General features: G+C 34.2%; 2 long non-coding RNA genes across 4 annotated transcripts; one reads left to right on the forward strand and one right to left on the reverse strand.

Moving 5' to 3' along the window:
* The first annotated feature begins 652 nt into the window (after positions 1-652).
* LOC139877244 (uncharacterized) lies at positions 653-3,986 on the forward strand. The gene is made up of 3 exons (XR_011768504.1): positions 653-929; positions 1,861-2,118; positions 2,367-3,986. It is a non-coding gene; the product is annotated as an uncharacterized lncRNA (long non-coding RNA).
* A 2,021-nt stretch (positions 3,987-6,007) lies between these two features.
* LOC139877431 (uncharacterized) lies at positions 6,008-19,219 on the reverse strand. 3 transcript variants are annotated; one of them, XR_011768582.1, is made up of 8 exons: positions 18,941-19,219; positions 18,776-18,869; positions 18,543-18,612; positions 7,663-7,747; positions 7,296-7,392; positions 6,598-6,679; positions 6,382-6,470; positions 6,008-6,301 (listed from the first exon to the last, which is right to left on the reverse strand). It is a non-coding gene; the product is annotated as an uncharacterized lncRNA (long non-coding RNA). The 3 variants fall into 3 exon arrangements; XR_011768580.1 differs by lacking the exon at positions 7,663-7,747; XR_011768581.1 differs by lacking the exon at positions 7,663-7,747 and having other exon boundaries at positions 18,543-18,623.
* Between the last annotated feature and the right edge of the window lie 512 nt (positions 19,220-19,731).

Here is a 19,731-nt window from a genome sequence, read left to right on the forward strand (position 1 = left end):
ATTATTAATAATTTAAAGACAAAATTGCCAACTTGGTCCCTGTGTTATTCGATTTTCTTTTCTTACCCCTCTCACATTGTTCCTGCAATTTTAGTCCTTAGTGGCATTTTCTAGTCTCAAATTCGTCCCTCTGTTAATCAACCCCAATCTTATCATCATCATGTACCAAAAAGTTTACTTCTTTCATCAGATCGCAAGTATGTTGCTGTAGGTAGAATACGAAAATAAACATTTCACGAGGATGTTTTCATAGGTTAGGTAGAAAACGAACAGATTTCTCCAGCTAAAAAACTTCGTATAGTAATGACTGTTTCATCACAAAAAGAATAAAAGAATTAGTCTTGAAACACTATATTATATAAATTTATTTAAATACCAAATAAATGAAGAAATATCCAGATTCATGTATGCTAATGTAACAATCTACGATCTATAATCTGTAATCTATAATCTATCTATAATCTATCTATCTATCTATCTATCTATCTGTAATCTTCTATTCTATAACATATTATAAATCATGAAGATTAGTCTGATGTGTCAGACCCTACCCTTAATCATCTGATCTGACGTGTTAATCCATAAACTAATCCCTATTAACACTAATTAACGCTTTAAATATCCACGCTGGCACTTAACTCTACAGAAATCCCAAATAACTTAACCTATCCTGAAATCCAAATACTCTCTTCTTGTACGCCGGATCTACGACCCATCGCATACCAACCCTAAACTTGAAATTATTCCACCGGAAATCCATCGCCTACAAACACAATACCTCTATTGATTCCACCGGAAAACACACTGATTTATGATTCGGATTCAATATAATATCATGCGACTGATAAACCAAATAAAACGATCGCCATAACAACCTTTCATCATCTACCTCCGATCAGAACATTCCATCAACGCTTTTCTCTAATTAGGTATCTTAGTAAACGTTCGTATTAACTTTCTGTTTTTAACACACGCATAGATGAATCCAGTTACTGTTTACTTGAGGAATTCAAATATTAGGGTTTGTATTTCATATTAAAAAATCAGATTTCTTACATATTATTATTTTACGAAATTATAATCGATGAAATCTGTGAATTCATAATGTTATATAAAGTTTTTAACACACGTTTGTAGTCGAAACTATAATCGATGTAATCGTTTGCATATAACCATGTTTTCCTGAATGTTTTTATTCTGTTACTAACATATATTGTATGTAATCTGTAAATTCATTGTGTTGTTTTCACTATTGTTTTTTTGTACGTTCATTAGCACTATATATTTGTTGTGTGGTACTGATTAATAGTAATAAAAAAAAAACTCTGCAACTACTAATAATAACTGAACAAATTATATTCAATTGATATTAAAAATTTTAAAAATCCGCCAAATAAATTTTGAATTTTTTATATTAGGATAAGATCCCTAATCACAATTAATTTTAAACGTGTTTTACCATTCTGTTCTTTTTAACTTTTTGTGACATTCTGATTGATTTGTTGATGATCATAAAAACCTTTTTCTTGATATGGTGTGATCATGAACTGTTTGGTATTTGCGAGATTTTTAGATTGACCATTCAGTTTTTTAAGTCTGGATTAGAGTCCGATTAGATTGAGCTGTCTGTACAAGTATGCATCTCCACAATAAATGGTTAAGTTCCATCCTCATACAAAGTTCATGATACTTTCCATCTATTGCTAACTGAGCCTTACTTTCAGGTACAATAATAAGGTATGGGGATGTTTATTGCTGCGATAGTTGCTTTTGTGTTATTCAAATTTGGTATGGGGATGTTTATTGCTGTAGATGCTTTGTTTATTTATTTATTTCATTTTTTTTTTTTTTTGGGTTTAGGTATGAGAAGTGGTTCATAATGCGGCCTTAAACAGATTTAATAAGTCTCTGGGTGTCACTATGCCATCTGTTTTTGATGCTTTAAGTGGTCATGAACAACTTATATTGGTGAGAAATAGAAAAACTCAGTTAATAAGTCTTCAGTTGGAGAGAGTGGTCATACCATTCAAAATGAATGTGTTGGATCTTCTAATTCTGGTATGGTTGGCCTCTGCGATGATGATAGCTCATTTTTTGTTGCATCGTCGAAACACACATGTACGTTCTTACTATTCTATGATGATATTGAGAATTATTCTATGATAGCTCATTTTTGGTCATACATTAGACCCTTCATACTTTTTGACTTATGCAACTTAATTTATGACAAGCTTGGTTAGAAATTTCAGTTGTATTTATGTGAGTAATGTGTGAATCTCCTGAAGTTTGGTCTACTTTCAAGTTGTTGATTTGTCATAATTTCTATATTGCTTTCTTAATTCAATTATACATAACAATACTTGCAGAAAATAATGGGACAAATCGAAAGAGACATTCAATTTTAAGAGGCAGATATGGTTGTGAGTCCTTCCATATTTTTATTATATCTCAGATGCTTATGTTATGGAATTATTGACTTTCGTTATGTTTTGTTTCTATGTCGAATTCATTTTAATACTTTGACTTTTGTAATTTCATTCATATTAATCAAGTATGGTATTTGGGGCTGAAGCAAGTTAAATACTGGTGGCATATAAGAATTTTTTTACACTGTTGACATTTAAGACCCTTTTATACTTTAACATGTCCTATATTTAAAAGATCAATTGGGCCGCGTTTGTCAAACCGGTCAAAACTTGTCCTTAATGTACTTTCTATGCATACATCACAACTCTTTTATGATCACTTGCAACAAAAAATTGTTTATAACTCATACCAAAGAAGCAGTGCTTCAAAGGTACCCACACCCCAACATTCTTGGGGACCCACCATGTGGAAGTTTGCCCAATACAGACGCAGGTTCGATCCCTCCGGGGGTCAGTCTGTCACATGGTTGGGGGTCCAAGGATAGGGGAGTTGCCGGAGCTATTCCTTGTGGGGTGGACAATGGTTGGTGCCAAAGGCACACGGGATCAGGGTGTTCCCGCCGATTTACACCTTTTGCCCAATAACTGCCCTCATAAGTTACCCACTTTGACATGTTAACCATGTGTCTGACCCCCCCATTCAACCACCTCTTGACAAAAAAATTATATGTGTAAGATGTGCTTTGTTCACTTTTTTACATGCGTTTGTTGATTGTGACTTTTAGGTATGTAGATTTAACAAAATGCTGGATCTCAAACCCTTTCCAAAGCATCCCTCGTGAAGAAATTCACATTACAAAATTCATACTGTACGCATATTGCATAGAGAATTTGATGTGTTATTGTTGTAGTTCTTTATTTCATTCATGTAGTGAAATAATCATTACTTTTCCTCATAACCTTATATATGTAATTATTCTGGCCTATCAACCACATCGCTAATTTTTTTTTCAAGTTTTGGTTGCTAATTTATGACAGTGTGCTGATGGGCTAAATCAAGTATTGGTTGCTTTCTTGAGCCGTCCACAAAACGCTATGTTTTTTGCTTCATCCACATTTTTATATGTTTGAAATGGGTTACTTAGAACCAAATTGATAAATTAACTATATAATTATATTTCTGAGTTTATTTATATGATTTGCAGATCCAAATTGGTTTGTATAATCTAACTCATTTTTAAGTTAGTTTTTCTCTTAACCCAAATTTAATAACTTAGATGTGTATTGTATCTAAGGTTTATATTGAGTATATACATTACTAACCTGATGTTTAAGTACTAGAATACATTGCAGGTGATTTACGTCATGTCTATGTGGTCTAAAATGCAGCCAGTCTATATCGCCAATACGTGGAACGAATCCTAAGTACGCGTCTTGGTCTTGAGACCGGCTATTACGCCATTCTAACTGTGCCATTCTAACTGCGTTGTTCTTGAAGTTCATCTTATGCTCTGGAATGTTGCTTTTCTTCAAGAGATCGACTTATCAATGGGTTGCTTAATTTTGATGCTTTACTTGCATTGCTATTTTGCGAGTAGATCTTTTGTTATGTGTATTCGATAATGGTTTAATTTTGTCATTCATACTTTGCTTCGATCTAATTTTAAATTTAAATCTTCTGTATTAACTTAACTTTCAGCGTTTACTTGCACGTGAATACTCTAAATAATATAATTGAAGCTTAATCAATAGATTGTATAGTAGCTCTGAGTTTGTATGAATGTTTAACTAAAGAAGTGATGATGATGAATTTCTAAAGATATGCAGTAGTAGTAGGCTAGTAGCAGTACTTTTGGATTAGGATCAACAAAATAGAAATTTATCACATCAACATGGTTAGACTTACAATGCGTTGGGAGGGATCGGTTATATTGTTGGTGTATTCAAAGGTGCATGACTGTAAATATTAACCTTTTGCGATAATTGTTTGATAAACTCAATTAATTTTACACGGATTTTTATCCATCTGTGCAACGCACGGGCTCTAATTGTATCATACACCTAATGCGTATAAATATTAACCTTTTCGAATAATAATTTTTTGAGCACCGTGCAAAGCACGGGCTCACATATCAATTTAATTCTGTATTTATATCAAAACAAAATTGCTTTACTTACACAGTTTTTAAATAATAGGTATCATATATTAACAACATAATATTATTTCAGGTACTAATCTAAGGGATCGGACCATCTTGGACAGTTTGCCACAAGGAAAAGTAACATACTTAACTATGTATTTATCGAGTGAGATTATAATACCATATAACAATTTTTAGTTTATTAGATGTACAAAGATACTTGTCATATTTAGCTTAAAATAACGTCAAATGATATAGCGTTTTACATTTCAATTTAGTTTGCTTAGGAGTCTCCGTGCAAGGATCATTTTAACATTTACTTCATGTACAAGGGTTATTTTAGTAATAAATATTTGTATTAATTTCTCGATTTGGTTAAATGAATATGGATATTCATTTCATTATATGTGTTTCAATACTTACAATCAAGGTGATCACTTATATCTCTACACTGATGTTACAGTTTCACATTTTGTTCAATAGTAACAGAATGACATTATATATGAACAATTGAACGTTCAATAATAAATGCCTTCATTCATATTGGTTCCATTACTAATGATTTTAGTAATTTTGATTCCTAAAGATAGACTAACAGTAATGGATGATGAATGTACTGTATTTATGCAAATATTGCTATTATGCACTTTTAAATTTATATGCAGAAACAAACAATGAATATGTTGTATTTACTTTCTTTACTCTCTGTGTAATGACTAAAACAAAGTTCATGTTATCCAACTCTTGATTATGTGTTTTGTGTAAAAAACCATACTTAAGAAGTTCATCCACTAACTAAAATACTTGTGACACGCTATTTATAATATCGTTAATTGCTATACCATTTTAAGAATCAAGATTGTTTGCGGAAGAGTCCCCGTGCAACGCACGGGCTCTTAAATCTAGTATAACATAAAAAGCAGTAAACTTTTTTTAGCCATTTGCATAAAATTATTTCAAAAAACCCTTTCATTAAAGATAAAAAAAAGCAGATGATTTTTTATTAATTAAAAAAATGAAGATAAAAAGTAATTGCCTTTAATTTGAAGTCACGTAAGGCAACAATGATGGTGGCGTGCCACCGTGAAAGGCGGTCGGATTTTAAATCAGCAGTATTCTTGCTATCACAACCCATTAATTCATTCACAAAACAAATCAATTAAAAAAGTTTTCAACTTTGCTTCAATGATCTAGATAAATTAGAAGGGGGGATTATGTTTAGGGTTTGACTCTTGATTGATGATCGAAATAAATACGGATGAAAAAATAAGATGAATTTGTTTAGTTGTTACAGTATAATTTTTGTGTTGTTTTGTTTCTTTTCTCCCTTTTTTCTCTTTTTAAGTGAAAAAAGGAAACTTTTTAGTACATGAGTAACATGATGATGATGAGGAGGATAAGATTGGGGCTGCAACTAGAAAATGCCATTAGGGACTAAAATTTCAAGAACATTATGAGAGGGACGAAAAAGAAGAAAATCGAATAAAATAGGGACCAATTTGACAATTTTGTCTAATGTAAATTAAATTTTGTTTACAACAAGGTAGTTATTTAACCGACCATGTTACGAAATGCGTATATGTGTTTCGTTTCATAGATAGCTTACACTTTTTTAGCTTTACATATTAAACTCGGATGGCGTCAGTAAACTAACAGCGCACAACATACCAGCAAAACTATACAACAAATTCATTCTCGACTGCAGTTTGACACACTTTCGAAAACAATTGTGGCTAAGAATGGCTTCAGTCATGTCATCGATTCACCTTAAACTTCACATATACTCGGAAGATCCTACAAAAAATTCCAATATAAGCTAATAAGTTTACTTAAAGCATGACATAAGACAAAGCAATTAAGAACTTTCAACTTACCACCACAAACGGGTACGTCAATTAAGAACTTCCACTGATTGCACAGTAACTTTGTACGTCAATATATTCTTCTTACTCGTATATCATGCCTGCATAATAATTTTGAAAGAATGAAATACATAACCTGCCAATGTGACAGGAACATAAAATATGACCACAAAACTTCTTTGAATTGAACAGAGATGCATGGAAAAGTTAGAAGAACAAAATTAATACCATTAATATTTATGCTGCTGTTGTTAGCTGATAGCACAGAAACCATTGTGCATCAAGATGTTCTTCTTACACATATTTCATCCTGCATAATAATTTTGGGAAAAGAAAATGAAATACATAACCTGCCAATGTGATAGGAACATAAAACTAAAATATGACCACAAAACTCAACGGAAATGCAAAACCTAAGAACATAACGGTTTATATTATATACTCCATAATTTTTAACATATTTTTTAAAGCAACATGAAATTGGCTAAATAAATTACAATATGATATATGATACAGCCATGAACCAGGAATTCATGCAATCCCTTCATTATATCTAACAAAACACACCCAAAATGCCTAGCTACTGTAATATTTCTAAAGCACACAATTGGATGTATTTCTACATTACATAATTCTGAGTACTTTTATGATAACCAATTCCAACCCTGTTCTATGTGAATGCATCAAAACTTCTACATGAATTTAACAACCACTCATGCCAATCCAAGTTTGAAACATATATGGTATGAAGTTTTAAACCGTCTAAAAAGAACTGTAGTAAACATGATATCCACGAAAAAAATTCCAGCTATGTTAATCTTGACCATTTCTAAAACCGCCGCGCTTGTTAATACACAAAACATAAATTAAGAAAAACTAACAAACGTAGAAAGCTGAAACCTAAACAAAATAAAAAGGGAAATTACCTTAAAGCAAAAACAACAACGAAATCTGGTAGCGATGTAAACTTCACATTCAATTCGCAATCAAACCCAACAGCAAAACGAAAGCCTGGACATTAAACTGAGTAATCAAAAGAAGCAACAACAAACAAACTATTAAGATATGCGATGAAAACTCGTCAAGAAGTAAAAAAAGAGTAGGCAAAAATTACACTTGCAAAAATGTAAGATCCTGTTTTCTCTGCTGTTTTGGACGTCGTCCAAATAGGTGAGACGCCATCCCATTTTGTTGGGCTGGACGCCGTCCAGAATCTTGGACGCCGTCCAGATGGTCTGGCGAACCAGCCTTTATGTTTTGATATTTTAAAAAGGGGTATTTTGGTAATCTTACTTGGTGGACGACTTAAAGGCTCTAGATCAGTTTTGTTGAGCTTCATTACTCCATTTCCAACCACCAAACCTCATCCACTTCAATTCTAGAGTGAGAGTACATTTAAGTGTAAGAAAGCTTAAATAGGAGAGGAAGAAGCTTGTTTCGGGTTCTAGCTCGAGCATTAAAGTGGTTCATCTCCTCGTTAGCTTCGTTTTGATTGTGGTGGTAAGCCCTAAACTTGATTTCTCTAGTTTAATGTGTTTAAGGGTTAGGGTTTGGGTTAAGGTTGCACATAAAATCCATTTATGAGTGATTTGGGGGTTTTGGGTAAGTTTGGGTCATGAAGACCCAAATGGTGACTAACCTAGGGTTTTGAAAGGGTAAATGGTGTAAATGGGTCTTAAAGGCCTAGCAAAATCACTAGTACACTTATAGTTAATGTTAGTGGGTGTCATTTGGGTTGTGGGTGACCCAAATGGGTGTGTTGACCTTGAAATGAGTCAAATGGGTCTTTGATGACCTAGGTTGTCTTGCATGTATGAAAACTAGTCAACTTGGTGATTAAATGTGTGTTAAGACCTTAAATGGCTAGAATTAGGGTTTTTGGTGAAGTTAACCCATTATTAGGGTTAAGGGCGCAAAATGGGTCGGGATTGCACTTTGGGTCAAAAGACACTAGATTTTTGAAGTGAGTTGCTTGACCGACTTGAGTTGTGAATTGATTATGTGCTAAACTGTAATAGGTACGTTACATTGAAGTTGTAAGTTCGGTTATTTTACACGAAGACTCTAAGGTGAGTGGAATAATTATATGCGTAGATATATAATGTATTTATTTGTGTAGCGTGAGATGTGAAGTGTCGATGTGCTAAGACACCACGATCACGTGGCGAGTGAAGTGTCGATGTGTCAAGGCGCCACTCGGGAGTGAAGTATCGATGTGTTAAGATGCCACTCCAAGTAAAGTGAAGAGTGAAATGTCGAAGTGTTAAGACACCACTCGGGGTGAAGTGCCGAAGTGTTAAGGCACCACCCGAGGTGAAGCATCGAAGCGCTAAGATGCCACCCGTGGGGTTAGTGTGCGAAGTGTTAAGTGCACTAATGGTTGTTGTGAACACCGACGGTCTTTAAACACCGTTCCTTGTACGATTGGTTAACCATGGTTTGTGTTGTAGTGTAAGCATATTACTTTTGTCCATGTTATTTATGCTCGTATTATGCTAGCTTGATTATTGGAGGTTATAGCTTGTATTTGTGACGATAAGCTAATTGTGTTTGCTAGCATGTTTGCGGTATTTGTGTAAGTGTATGCAAGTAGGTAAATTATATATGTATTCGTATAATTATTGCATTCACTAAGCTTTGCTTACCCTCTCGTTGTTACCTTTTTATAGGCTCGGGCGTTGACAAGGGTAAGAGCGTTCAATTGGATTAGTGGTCTCCCGCTTGTTTTGATAGGGGATGCTTTTGGGTGTTAGCAGTTGGAGTCCGTCCGAGATTGGGTAGTTTAACCCCAAATACCATGCTCTAGTGTTGTTTGGAACTTAAACTTGTATTTGGTCGAAACTTGTATTTTTGAACGAAACTCGTAAAATGGGCGATGTGGGCCCGATGATGTAAAACTTGTTTTGATTATGCAAAACTCTTAGTTTCACTTATATTGACTTGTGGTAAAAATGTTTTCGTTCAAATGTGTCGGGAAGCGGGTTTTCTGCGTACGTGAAACGGGACACCAGGTCAGTCCCTGGCAGTTCATTGGGACGCCGTCCCGAATGCTTGGACGCCGTCCTAGTTTTAAAAGCTGGACGCCGTCCCAAACTCTGGACGCCGTCCAGATGGTCAGGCCCAGATTTTTTTTTTAAGGCGTATTTTTGGTAAAGCGTTGTCGGGTTGTTACAAGTGGTATCAGAGCATGGTCTAAGGGATTTAGGCGACTTGAGATAGGTGCCTAGACTTAGACTTTATTGTGTGTACGCTTATGCGGGACTTGTAGGACTTTGGGTCGGGAAGGGAATTGTTAGTGCATAGTTTTATGTGAACTAACCATGTATTAATTGCTTTGTGTTGTGTTTAGCAAATCATCAAGCCAGATAGACGTTGTACTAGCAAGTTAATGCGACGTGCTCGCGTAACAATGATTAGCTACCATTGTTACGGGCGCAAATCGTGTCGAACAAGCAATGTACGACGATTGTTAAGCAAGATGGAGTAGTGTGGTGTGTACGTATATACTTACGTGCTATGTCCTTTCGTTTCGTCGTTTAACCTATTTCGTTTTATAGAATGAAGACGAGAAATGGACCCGAAATTGATAACGGGGGTACGAGCGAGGACACCGAGTTGACGGCCAAGATTGAGGCCATTATTAAAAGTCAAAAGGCGGAGTACCTCGAGGAGATTAAGATGTTTCTTGATACAATCGACGAGCAATTAGTCGATGTGGTCAAAGAGCAAGTCAAGGCCGTTCTCCATGAAGATAATGTGGGAAGACGGGACTTTTTCTTTAAGAATTTCAAGGATGCTCAACCTCCTACCTTCGAGGGTGAACGGGACCCACTTAAGAGTGCCCGGTGGATCTCCGATATGGAGGGGGCTTTTTGTACTTGTGAATGCCCTCTCGATAAAAAGACGAGGTATGGTTGTAGCATGTTAAGGGGAGATGCTAAGTTGTGGAGGGATGCAAAAATCCAACTTTATGGTGAAGAGCAATGTATGGACTTCACTTGGGGTGAATTCAAGACGGAGTTTTTCGATGAATACCGAACTCCGGCCGATCTTACGAGGCTTAAGGACGAGTTACGTTCCTTGAGGCAAGGGTCGATGGATTTAAACACTCTCAAATCCGTTTTCTTGCGAGAATATAAATTGCGATAAATAACAGAAATTTAAATGACGATAAATAAAATTGCGAGAATATAAATTGTGATAAATAAACTGCGATAATTAAATGGTAATACGAAATTAACAGTCAGCTAACTAGGAACAGTTAGCTAGGATTTTGTTAGCGTGGATTCTTAATAGAATTTCATATTGTTAATTAATCTGTTTCTAATCAATTTTTATTGTGTCCATTATTTCTTCGTTATGCCACTTTATGGATTCTGATAGATCAAAATCCAAATATGTAATTGGATGAATATGGTTAGTTTGTGGTGAACGGATTTGTATATCGGTGGATGTAAGTAGGATAGTATATGACTTGTTGAAACAGATTCGAAGAACGTACAATGTAACTTATTAATGTGAAATTTAAATAGTCCTCGGGTATTACCTACCCGTTAAAATATTTTCACCATTAACAGTTTGTACAAGAGAATTTTTAATTACAATCTTTATGAAAACATATATACATATATATTTTCTTCAGATGTATTCATGGATTTAATGAGTTAAAATGATATTAAACTCATTTGCTTTTCGGTTGGAACTAGAATAAATAATCTCTAAAACTTTAGAGATTACATATTCGCCATGTCGAACGAAGATAAATGAGGTAGAACGATACGTAGAACGAAGATCATACTCAAAGTACATATGATGATATTGAAGCATGGATTGTCGATGGTACTGGTGCTGTTATTGATTGTACTGTTGGTGCCGGTGATGTTGCTGAAGCTGGTACATTTTGCACCATATTCTCCGAATTGATTATTCGAGCGCGAAGTTCGTTGACTTATTACTCCAGGATGATTGTCGGTCGGAACGAGCGGATGAATAAGGTTTAGAATTGTGGATAGAATATGATCTTGTCGAGTTACCCTGGAAATGGGACTGAAAATGATGTCTCGAACAAGTTCGCCGGTAAACGCTTCAGGTTCATTGTCAAGAGGTGAATTCAGTTGGTGGAAGGGATTGCCTTCTGTGCGTTTCCATTAATTAAGTCAACTACGAACCCATCAGATGAATTGATAATGGATGATTGGTTGATTCATGCCGATGACGCTGTTTTCGGAGCTTAGGTGAACATCTATGTCGGAATAGCTGTCGGAATAGCTGTCGGAATAGCTATCGGAATCTGAGGGACTCGAACTGGTTGCAGGATTCATCTCGTACGATCAGATGAAGGATTTTCAATAAGAAATAAATTATAGGATGTAGATTAGTACCCTGCAATACATAATTTACATATGCATATATAATACTAAAATCCCATAAGTTTCGGAGGAATCTACGGAAGTTGTCAGGCAAAATTACAGTAACAGATACACTAAGATATGAAGTAGCAGATACGCTAAGATATGAATTTTGTCTATATACTAATCATGCAGTCAATGCAGTAAAACGTGTCTAGACTAAGAATGATAAGTAGATGATTTCCAACTAGAAATGATAAGCAAAACTTTTGACATGCAGACACGGTCGAAGTCCAGACTCACTAATGCATTCTAACGACTTATCAGTTAGACACACTAACGCAGACCTGGTTCGCTAAGACCATCTCTCTGATACCAACTGAAAGGACCCGTCCTAATCCATCCGGACGAAGTCCATATCGATTATAAACGATTCACAACAGTTGATTACATCGCGAGGTACTTGACCTCTATATGATACATTTTACAAACATTGCATTCGTTTTGAAAAGACAATCTTTCATTACATCTAAAGTTGACAGACATGCATACCATTTCATAATATATCCTATAATTGACTTTATAATGATCTTGATAAACTCAACGACTCGAATGCAAAGTCTGTTGAAATATGTCATGAATGACTCCAAGTAATATCTTTAAAATGATCAAATGCACAGCGGAAGATTTCTTTCGTACCTGAGAATAAACATGCTTTCAAGTGTCAACCAAAAGGTTGGTGAGTTCATTAGTTTAGCATAAATAATCATTTCATAATTTTAATAGACCACAAGATTTCCTATTTCCAATTCTCGTAAATATACGTCCCATGCATAGAGACAAAAATATCATTCATATGGATTGAACACCTGGTATCCGACATTCACAATATACATATAAGAATATCCCCATCATTCCGGGATCCTCCATCGGACATGATATAAATTTCGAAGTACTAAAGCATCCTGTACTTTGGATGGGGCTTGTTGGGCCCAATAGATCTATCTTTAGAGTTCACGTCAATTAGGGTGTCTGTTCCCTAATTCTTAGATTACCAGACTTAATAAAAAGGGGCATATTCGATTTCGATAATTCAACCATAGAATATAGTTTCGATCACTTGTGTCTATTCCGTAAAGCATTTATAAAAGCAGCGCATGTATTCTCAGTCCCAAAAATATATATAAAAAGGGAGTAATGAAAACTCACTTATTGTATTTTGTAGTAAAAATACATATAACGACATCGAACAATTGTAGGGTTGGCCTCGGATTCACGAACCTATATCATTTGTATATATTCAAAATGATTAATATTTATATAGTTATGTTAATATCCATATTTATATACATAGTTGTTTAGTGTCATATTTAAGAATTCATAGTTTGTTATATGTAAGTATTTATATAAATAATAGTAATAGGTTTGATATATATAATTATATAAAGTATTAATATAATTATAGTATATGTAATAAGTATATTTTATGTACAAAATATTTATCTATTTAAAAAGATAGTTTTGTTAATAATAATGATTTACTAATAATAAAAATAATAATAATAACGTTAATAATAGTATTAATACTAATATATTTATGATAGTAATTATACTTTTAATAATAATTATAATAAAGTTTTCATAATAAAAGATGTGTTATACATACAACTATAATCTATAAACTTAATCAGCTTTCATATGTATTCATAATATTATTTATTAACGATACTTATGATTTTATCTATATTTGTATCATACATAACATACTCCTGGTAATATTATTATCCATAATCTTTAATTTTTACTTTTACTAACATTTTCATATATTTAACTTTAGTCATAATGTCTTTTATTTTTTATAAGTTTCTAATAATGATAATATTAATACTAATAATAACACTAATAACAGCAGCAGCAGCAGCAGCAGCAGAATTAAAAAGACTACCTTATAAGCTCAATTTAAAAAGAATGACACCCAGCAGGGATTGAACCCGAGTCCTCATGCATACCCGACTAACACAATAACCATCCAGACAGTTCTGTTTTTCTGTTGTATAGCCCAAATGTATTTACTTAACCCGTAACTTCGTATTCTATTTCCTTCTTCCTCAATCAGTCGACAATACCATGACCCAAATCAATTCAGTGATTTACCAACATATTTTGAGTCTTGTAATTGATTGTGTACGACTGGTGTGCTTATTATAAAAAAAAAAAATTAAAACCGGACCTGTACTGCAGGGTCTGCAGTCGGCTTGAACTCTCAAGAACACAAATCGTGATTTTAAAATTGAGACTGTTTTAGATAAAATTTACAACACAGATTATGTTGCAGATCATCCTTATAAACTTTCTAAATCTTCAATTTAATATAAAATACTAAAACGAACCTGAATTTCGAAGATAAACAATTTGTTGACTTTTGAAACTTAAATTTGACTTCAAAAATTCATAATCAAAAGGAGAAATTAAAGGCTGAAACTTTGTAGATATCTTCATTAGAGTATTCCAAACCTAACCTCATTTATAGATTTTGAGAATTTATATCAACTTCTGGATTTCGAAAAATTTTGTAGAAGCAGAGGTTTATGCTGAATAAAAGAATTATTTTGCCAGACTCTAACAGCTACGAATTTATACAATTTGATATTGAGGACAGACATCTGGTTAATAAATTATACAAAGAATTTCGATGGTTTTATGGTCGATGGAGTTGACAGAAAGAAACAGCAGGTACGAAAATATATATATAAAAGAAATAAAAAGTTCAATCAATCCACTCACTGATTTTGTTTGTAAGCACTTGTTATATTCAGTTTGGAATAAATCTGAAGACAGAAACAAGATTTAAAACAGTTGTGAAAGATACACAAAACTGAATTTGATTGTGAATTGGTACGTTCAACATTATATATTAATATTTAATCATTATAATTATTAATTATATTAATAATAATAAAAATTCTAATAATAATAATAATAATAGAATTAATATTAATAACAATAATATTATTATTATCAAATAATACTAAAAATGATATAAATGATAATTTATAATAATAACAATCATGATAATACTAATCATAATAATAATAATGATAATAAAATGATAATAATAATAATAATTTTATTAATAATATTAATAATAATACTAACATTAATAATATAGTTATTATTAATTAATAATAATATTAACAATAAAAACCTAATAATTTACACATGTTCATTTTCATATTTATATCATACTATTATTAATACTGATATTAACATTAATATATCTATTTTAATAATGAAAGTAATAACATTAACATTAATACCACAACTGTGTTTTATATTGTAGTTACACTTATTTATATGTTATTAATCATTTATTATATAAATATTTAATACGTATACAATCTATCAATATACCTATAGTACTAATTATGTATCGATGTCACATACCTATTCTCACTACTATAGGTGTAATTATGTTTTTAAATATCATATTTATTACGTAGATAAGTATGTTAATTATATATATCGGAATAATTAAACTCAATGTATAACATTATAAATTTTAATACCTTGTCGTTGTTGACAAATAATGTTAGAAATTATTTATCTTCAATACACTTTATATATTCAAATTAACAAGTTTTTCTTATTCGAAGTTATTTTCCATAATAACTAAATCATATAGTAGTTCATTATTATATTTAATTTATTGAATATAATTATTTACATGTATAGTTATTTATATATATACATTTAGATTTTCAATTATAGGTTCGTGAATCGTCGGATAATAGTCAAAGGTCAAATGTTTTTCCATATCAACAGTTTAAAGATTTTGAGACTCACATTACAGACTTTGCTTATCGTGTCGGAATTTTAGTAAGATTAAGTTTAAATTTGGTCGGAAATTCCCGGGTCATCACAGTCCGGCTATCACCAAATGCGGGTTCGTGAGGAAGATATTGAGAAAACGGCCTTTCGAACACGTTATGGGCATTTTGAGTTTGTAGTTATGCCTTTTGGTCTTACGAATGCACCGGCGGCATTCATGGATCTTATGAACCGAGTGTGCCAACCTATGTTGGACAAGTCGGTAATTGTGTTCATTGACGACATACTTGTTTATTCAAAGAGTATGAACGAACATTAACGTCATTTGCGTGAAGTATTGAAGAAGTTACGAAAGGAGAAGTTGTATGCTAAGTTCTCCAAATGTGAATTTTGGCTAAGGGAGGTTCAATTCCTTAGTCATATTGTGAACAAAGATGGTATTCAAGTAGATCCGGGAAAGATAGAAACGGTGAAGAGTTGGAGACAACCGACTACGCCTACGGAGGTCCGAAGTTTTCTCGGATTGACCGGTTATTATCGTCGGTTTATCCAAGACTTTTCTAAGATCGCTTCTTCGTTGACGAAATTGACGAGGAAGAATGCGAGGTTTGTTTGGGAGAACGAGTAAGAAATTGCTTTTCGATTGTTAAAGGAGAAGTTATGTCAAGCTCCGGTTCTAGTTTTGCCGAAAGGGGTGGAAGACATGACGGTCTATCGTGATGCTTCTTTAAATGGGCTCGGGTGTGTCCTAATGCAAAGGGGTAAAGTCATTGCATATGCCTCTCGACAATTAAAGGAACACGAGACGAGATATCCGACTCATGACCTTGAGTTGGCGGCGGTTGTGCATGCGTTGAAAATTTGGCGCCATTACTTGTATGGTGTTAAAAGTACGATCACGTGCCATTACTTGAAAATTTGGCGCCATTACTCCATTTCCAACCACCAAACCTCATCCACTTCAATTCTAGAGTGAGAGTACATTTAAGTGTAAGAAAGCTTAAATAGGAGAGGAAGAAACTTGTTTCGGGTTCTAGCTCGAGCATTAAAGTGGTTCATCTCCTCGTTAGCTTCGTTTTGATTGTGGTGGTAAGCCCTAAACTTGATTTCTCTAGTTTAATGTGTTTAAGGGTTAGGGTTTGGGTTAAGGTTGCACATAAAATCCATTTATGAGTGATTTGGGGGTTTTGGGTAAGTTTGGGTCATGAAGACCCAAATGGTGACTAACCTAGGGTTTTGAAAGGGTAAATGGTGTAAATGGGTCTTAAAGGCCTAGCAAAATCACTAGTACACTTATAGTTAATGTTAGTGGGTGTCATTTGGGTTGTGGGTGACCCAAATGGGTGTGTTGACCTTGAAATGAGTCAAATGGGTCTTTGATGACCTAGGTTGTCTTGCATGTATGAAAACTAGTCAACTTAGTGATTAAATGTGTGTTAAGACCTTAAATGGCTAGAATTAGGGTTTTTGGTGAAGTTAACCCATTATTAGGGTTAAGGGTGCAAAATGGGTCGAGATTGCACTTTGGGTAAAAAGACTCTAGATTTTTGAAGTGAGTTGCTTGCCCAACTTGAGTTGTGAATTGATTATGTGCTAAACTGTAATAGGTACGTTACATTGAAGTTGCAAGTTCGGTTATTTTACACGAAGACTCTAAGGTGAGTGGAATAATTATATGCGTAGATATATAATGTATTTATTTGTGTAGCGTGAGATGTGAAGTGTCGATGTGCTAAGACACCACGATCACGTGGCGAGTGAAGTGTCGATGTGTTAAGGCGCCACTCGGGAGTGAAGTATCGATGTGTTAAGATGCCACTCCAAGTAAAGTGAAGAGTAAAATGTCGAAGTGTTAAGACACCACTCGGGGTGAAGTGCCGAAGTGTTAAGGCACCACCCGGGGTGAAGCATCGAAGTGCTAAGATGCCACCCGTGGGGTTAGTGTGCGAAGTGTTAAGTGCACTAATGGTTGTTGTAAAAACCGACGGTCTTTAAACACCGTTCCTTGTACGATTGGTTAACCATGGTTTGTGTTGTAGTGTAAGCATATTACTTTTGTTCATGTTATTTATGCTCGTGTTATGCTAGCTTGATTATTGGAGGTTATAGCTTGTATTTGTGACGATAAGCTAATTGTGTTTGCTAGCATGTTTGCGGTATTTGTGTAAGTGTATGCAAGTAGATAAATTATATATGTATTCGTATAATTATTGCATTCACTAAGCTTTGCTTACCCTCTCGTTGTTACCTTTTTATAGGCTCGGGCGTTGATAAGGGTAAGAGCGTTCAATTGGATTAGTGGTCTCCCGCTTGTTTTGATAGGAGATGCTTTTGGGTGTTAGCAGTTGGAGTCCGTCCGAGATTGGGTAGTTTAACCCCAAACACCATGCTCTAGTGTTGTTTGGAACTTAAACTTGTATTTGGTCGAAACTTGTATTTTTGAACGAAACTCGTAAAATGGGCGATGTGGGCCCGATGATGTAAAACTTGTTTTGATTATGCAAAACTCTTAGTTTCACTTATATTGACTTGTGGTAAAAAGGTTTTCGTTCAAATGTGTCGGGAAGCGGGTTTTCCGCGTACGTGAAACGGGACACCAGGTCAGTCCCTGGCAGTTCATTGGGACGCCGTCCCGAATGCTTGGACGCCGTCCCAGTTTTAAAAGCTGGACGCCGTCCCAAACTCTGGACGCCGTCCAGATGGTCAGGCCCAGAATTTTTTTTTTTTTAAGGCTTATTTTTGGTAAAGTGTTGTCGGGTTGTTACAAAAAACAATCGTTCGCAAGAGCCTGTATGCTCTTTTAAAATATTCCTACAATTGTAATGTCCATCATCAATGTAAATAAAAAAGTTCAATTTACTTCATAATGAAACATTTACATATAGTGTGAAAAATTATATGATGATCATAATGCAAGAAACTTAACAACATCAATAATACCATTATTATTATATTTAGTACCACAATGTACTCTAATAAGATAAACTAACTAAATACCTCTTTCGAGGCGTCTTGATTCCAAAATTCGCCATCTTATTCTATCTTGTTATTGACAAAGTTTGTCATCCTACAGAAATACTAATCAAATTAATACACATTATTATCTAGATAGGCCTCAACATATACAACATGATACTAATCAGCAGCATAGGTATATAATTGTAAATGTACATGTTAAAGAAAAGAGAAAATAAGCAATTAAGCAGATGAAATTAAGAAGCTAACTGTACCTTCTTTTCCTTCTTTCCTTCCCTGCGCTGATCTCTCAATTCAAACCCTAATTTTTTCCCCTAATTGTTGAATGCTTCTTCAAACTTCATAGATCTGTTAAAAAAACCCTAACATTAAACACACACAAAAACCATGTAAACAAAAATCAACAATAAAAAAGATACCTGGAATTAAGCCTGACGGACGGATTAGATAGGTAGGGTTTAAGCCTTCCGGTGACGACGACGCAGAAGCGGTGGTCACGACGGTGAAAGTCGCCAGAGATCGAATGGCGATGGATCAATTTTAGATATGACATGTGTGATGTTGCAAAAGAGAAGGAAAAGGGAAAAGATTGAAGTTCTTGTTGATCAGTCGTAAGTGTTTGAAAGGAGTATTCCAGAAAAGTAGAAGAATGTGGAACAAATGATAAGAGGGTAAAAAGGATGATGAAGGTGGAAGAAGGGAGGTGAAAAGGTAAAAAGGTTCAAAAAGTACCTCCCGTGGAAGAAGCATCTAGAGTGGTTAAGGTGATAAATATCTAAGTTCTAAAATGACAGAAATGCTCTTTCCTAATAGTTTAATGCAGTCTACAGTAAAGTGAATTCACAACTCGAATGTATAATAATAATAATAATAATAATAATAAAAATAATAATAATAATAATAATAATAATAATAATGTGCGATGTTTGTGTTGACTTGACAGGGTCTTCTCCTTCGACACAGTCTGGGCTTTCTGACTTTGTCCCTGGACGTGTTGTGGTTGATGCGGCTTGTCGGAAGCGGGTCAAGTACGAATCTAGCTGTCAGGCGATTGGTTATGGTTTCATTCCTTTCTCATTTTCTTCCCTTGGGGAATTAGAAATGGATGATGTTTCTTTGCTAAAGCGGGTTCAGAAGAGTTCGATGGCGCAAGATATTGGTGCCGGTGCTGCTGCTCATATTTTTACTAGGATAGGTTTTGCTATTGCTA

This window comes from Rutidosis leptorrhynchoides, chromosome 11, assembly GCF_046630445.1.
Source record: "Rutidosis leptorrhynchoides isolate AG116_Rl617_1_P2 chromosome 11, CSIRO_AGI_Rlap_v1, whole genome shotgun sequence".
In the NCBI taxonomy this organism is placed as follows: Eukaryota; Viridiplantae; Streptophyta; class Magnoliopsida; order Asterales; family Asteraceae; genus Rutidosis; species Rutidosis leptorrhynchoides.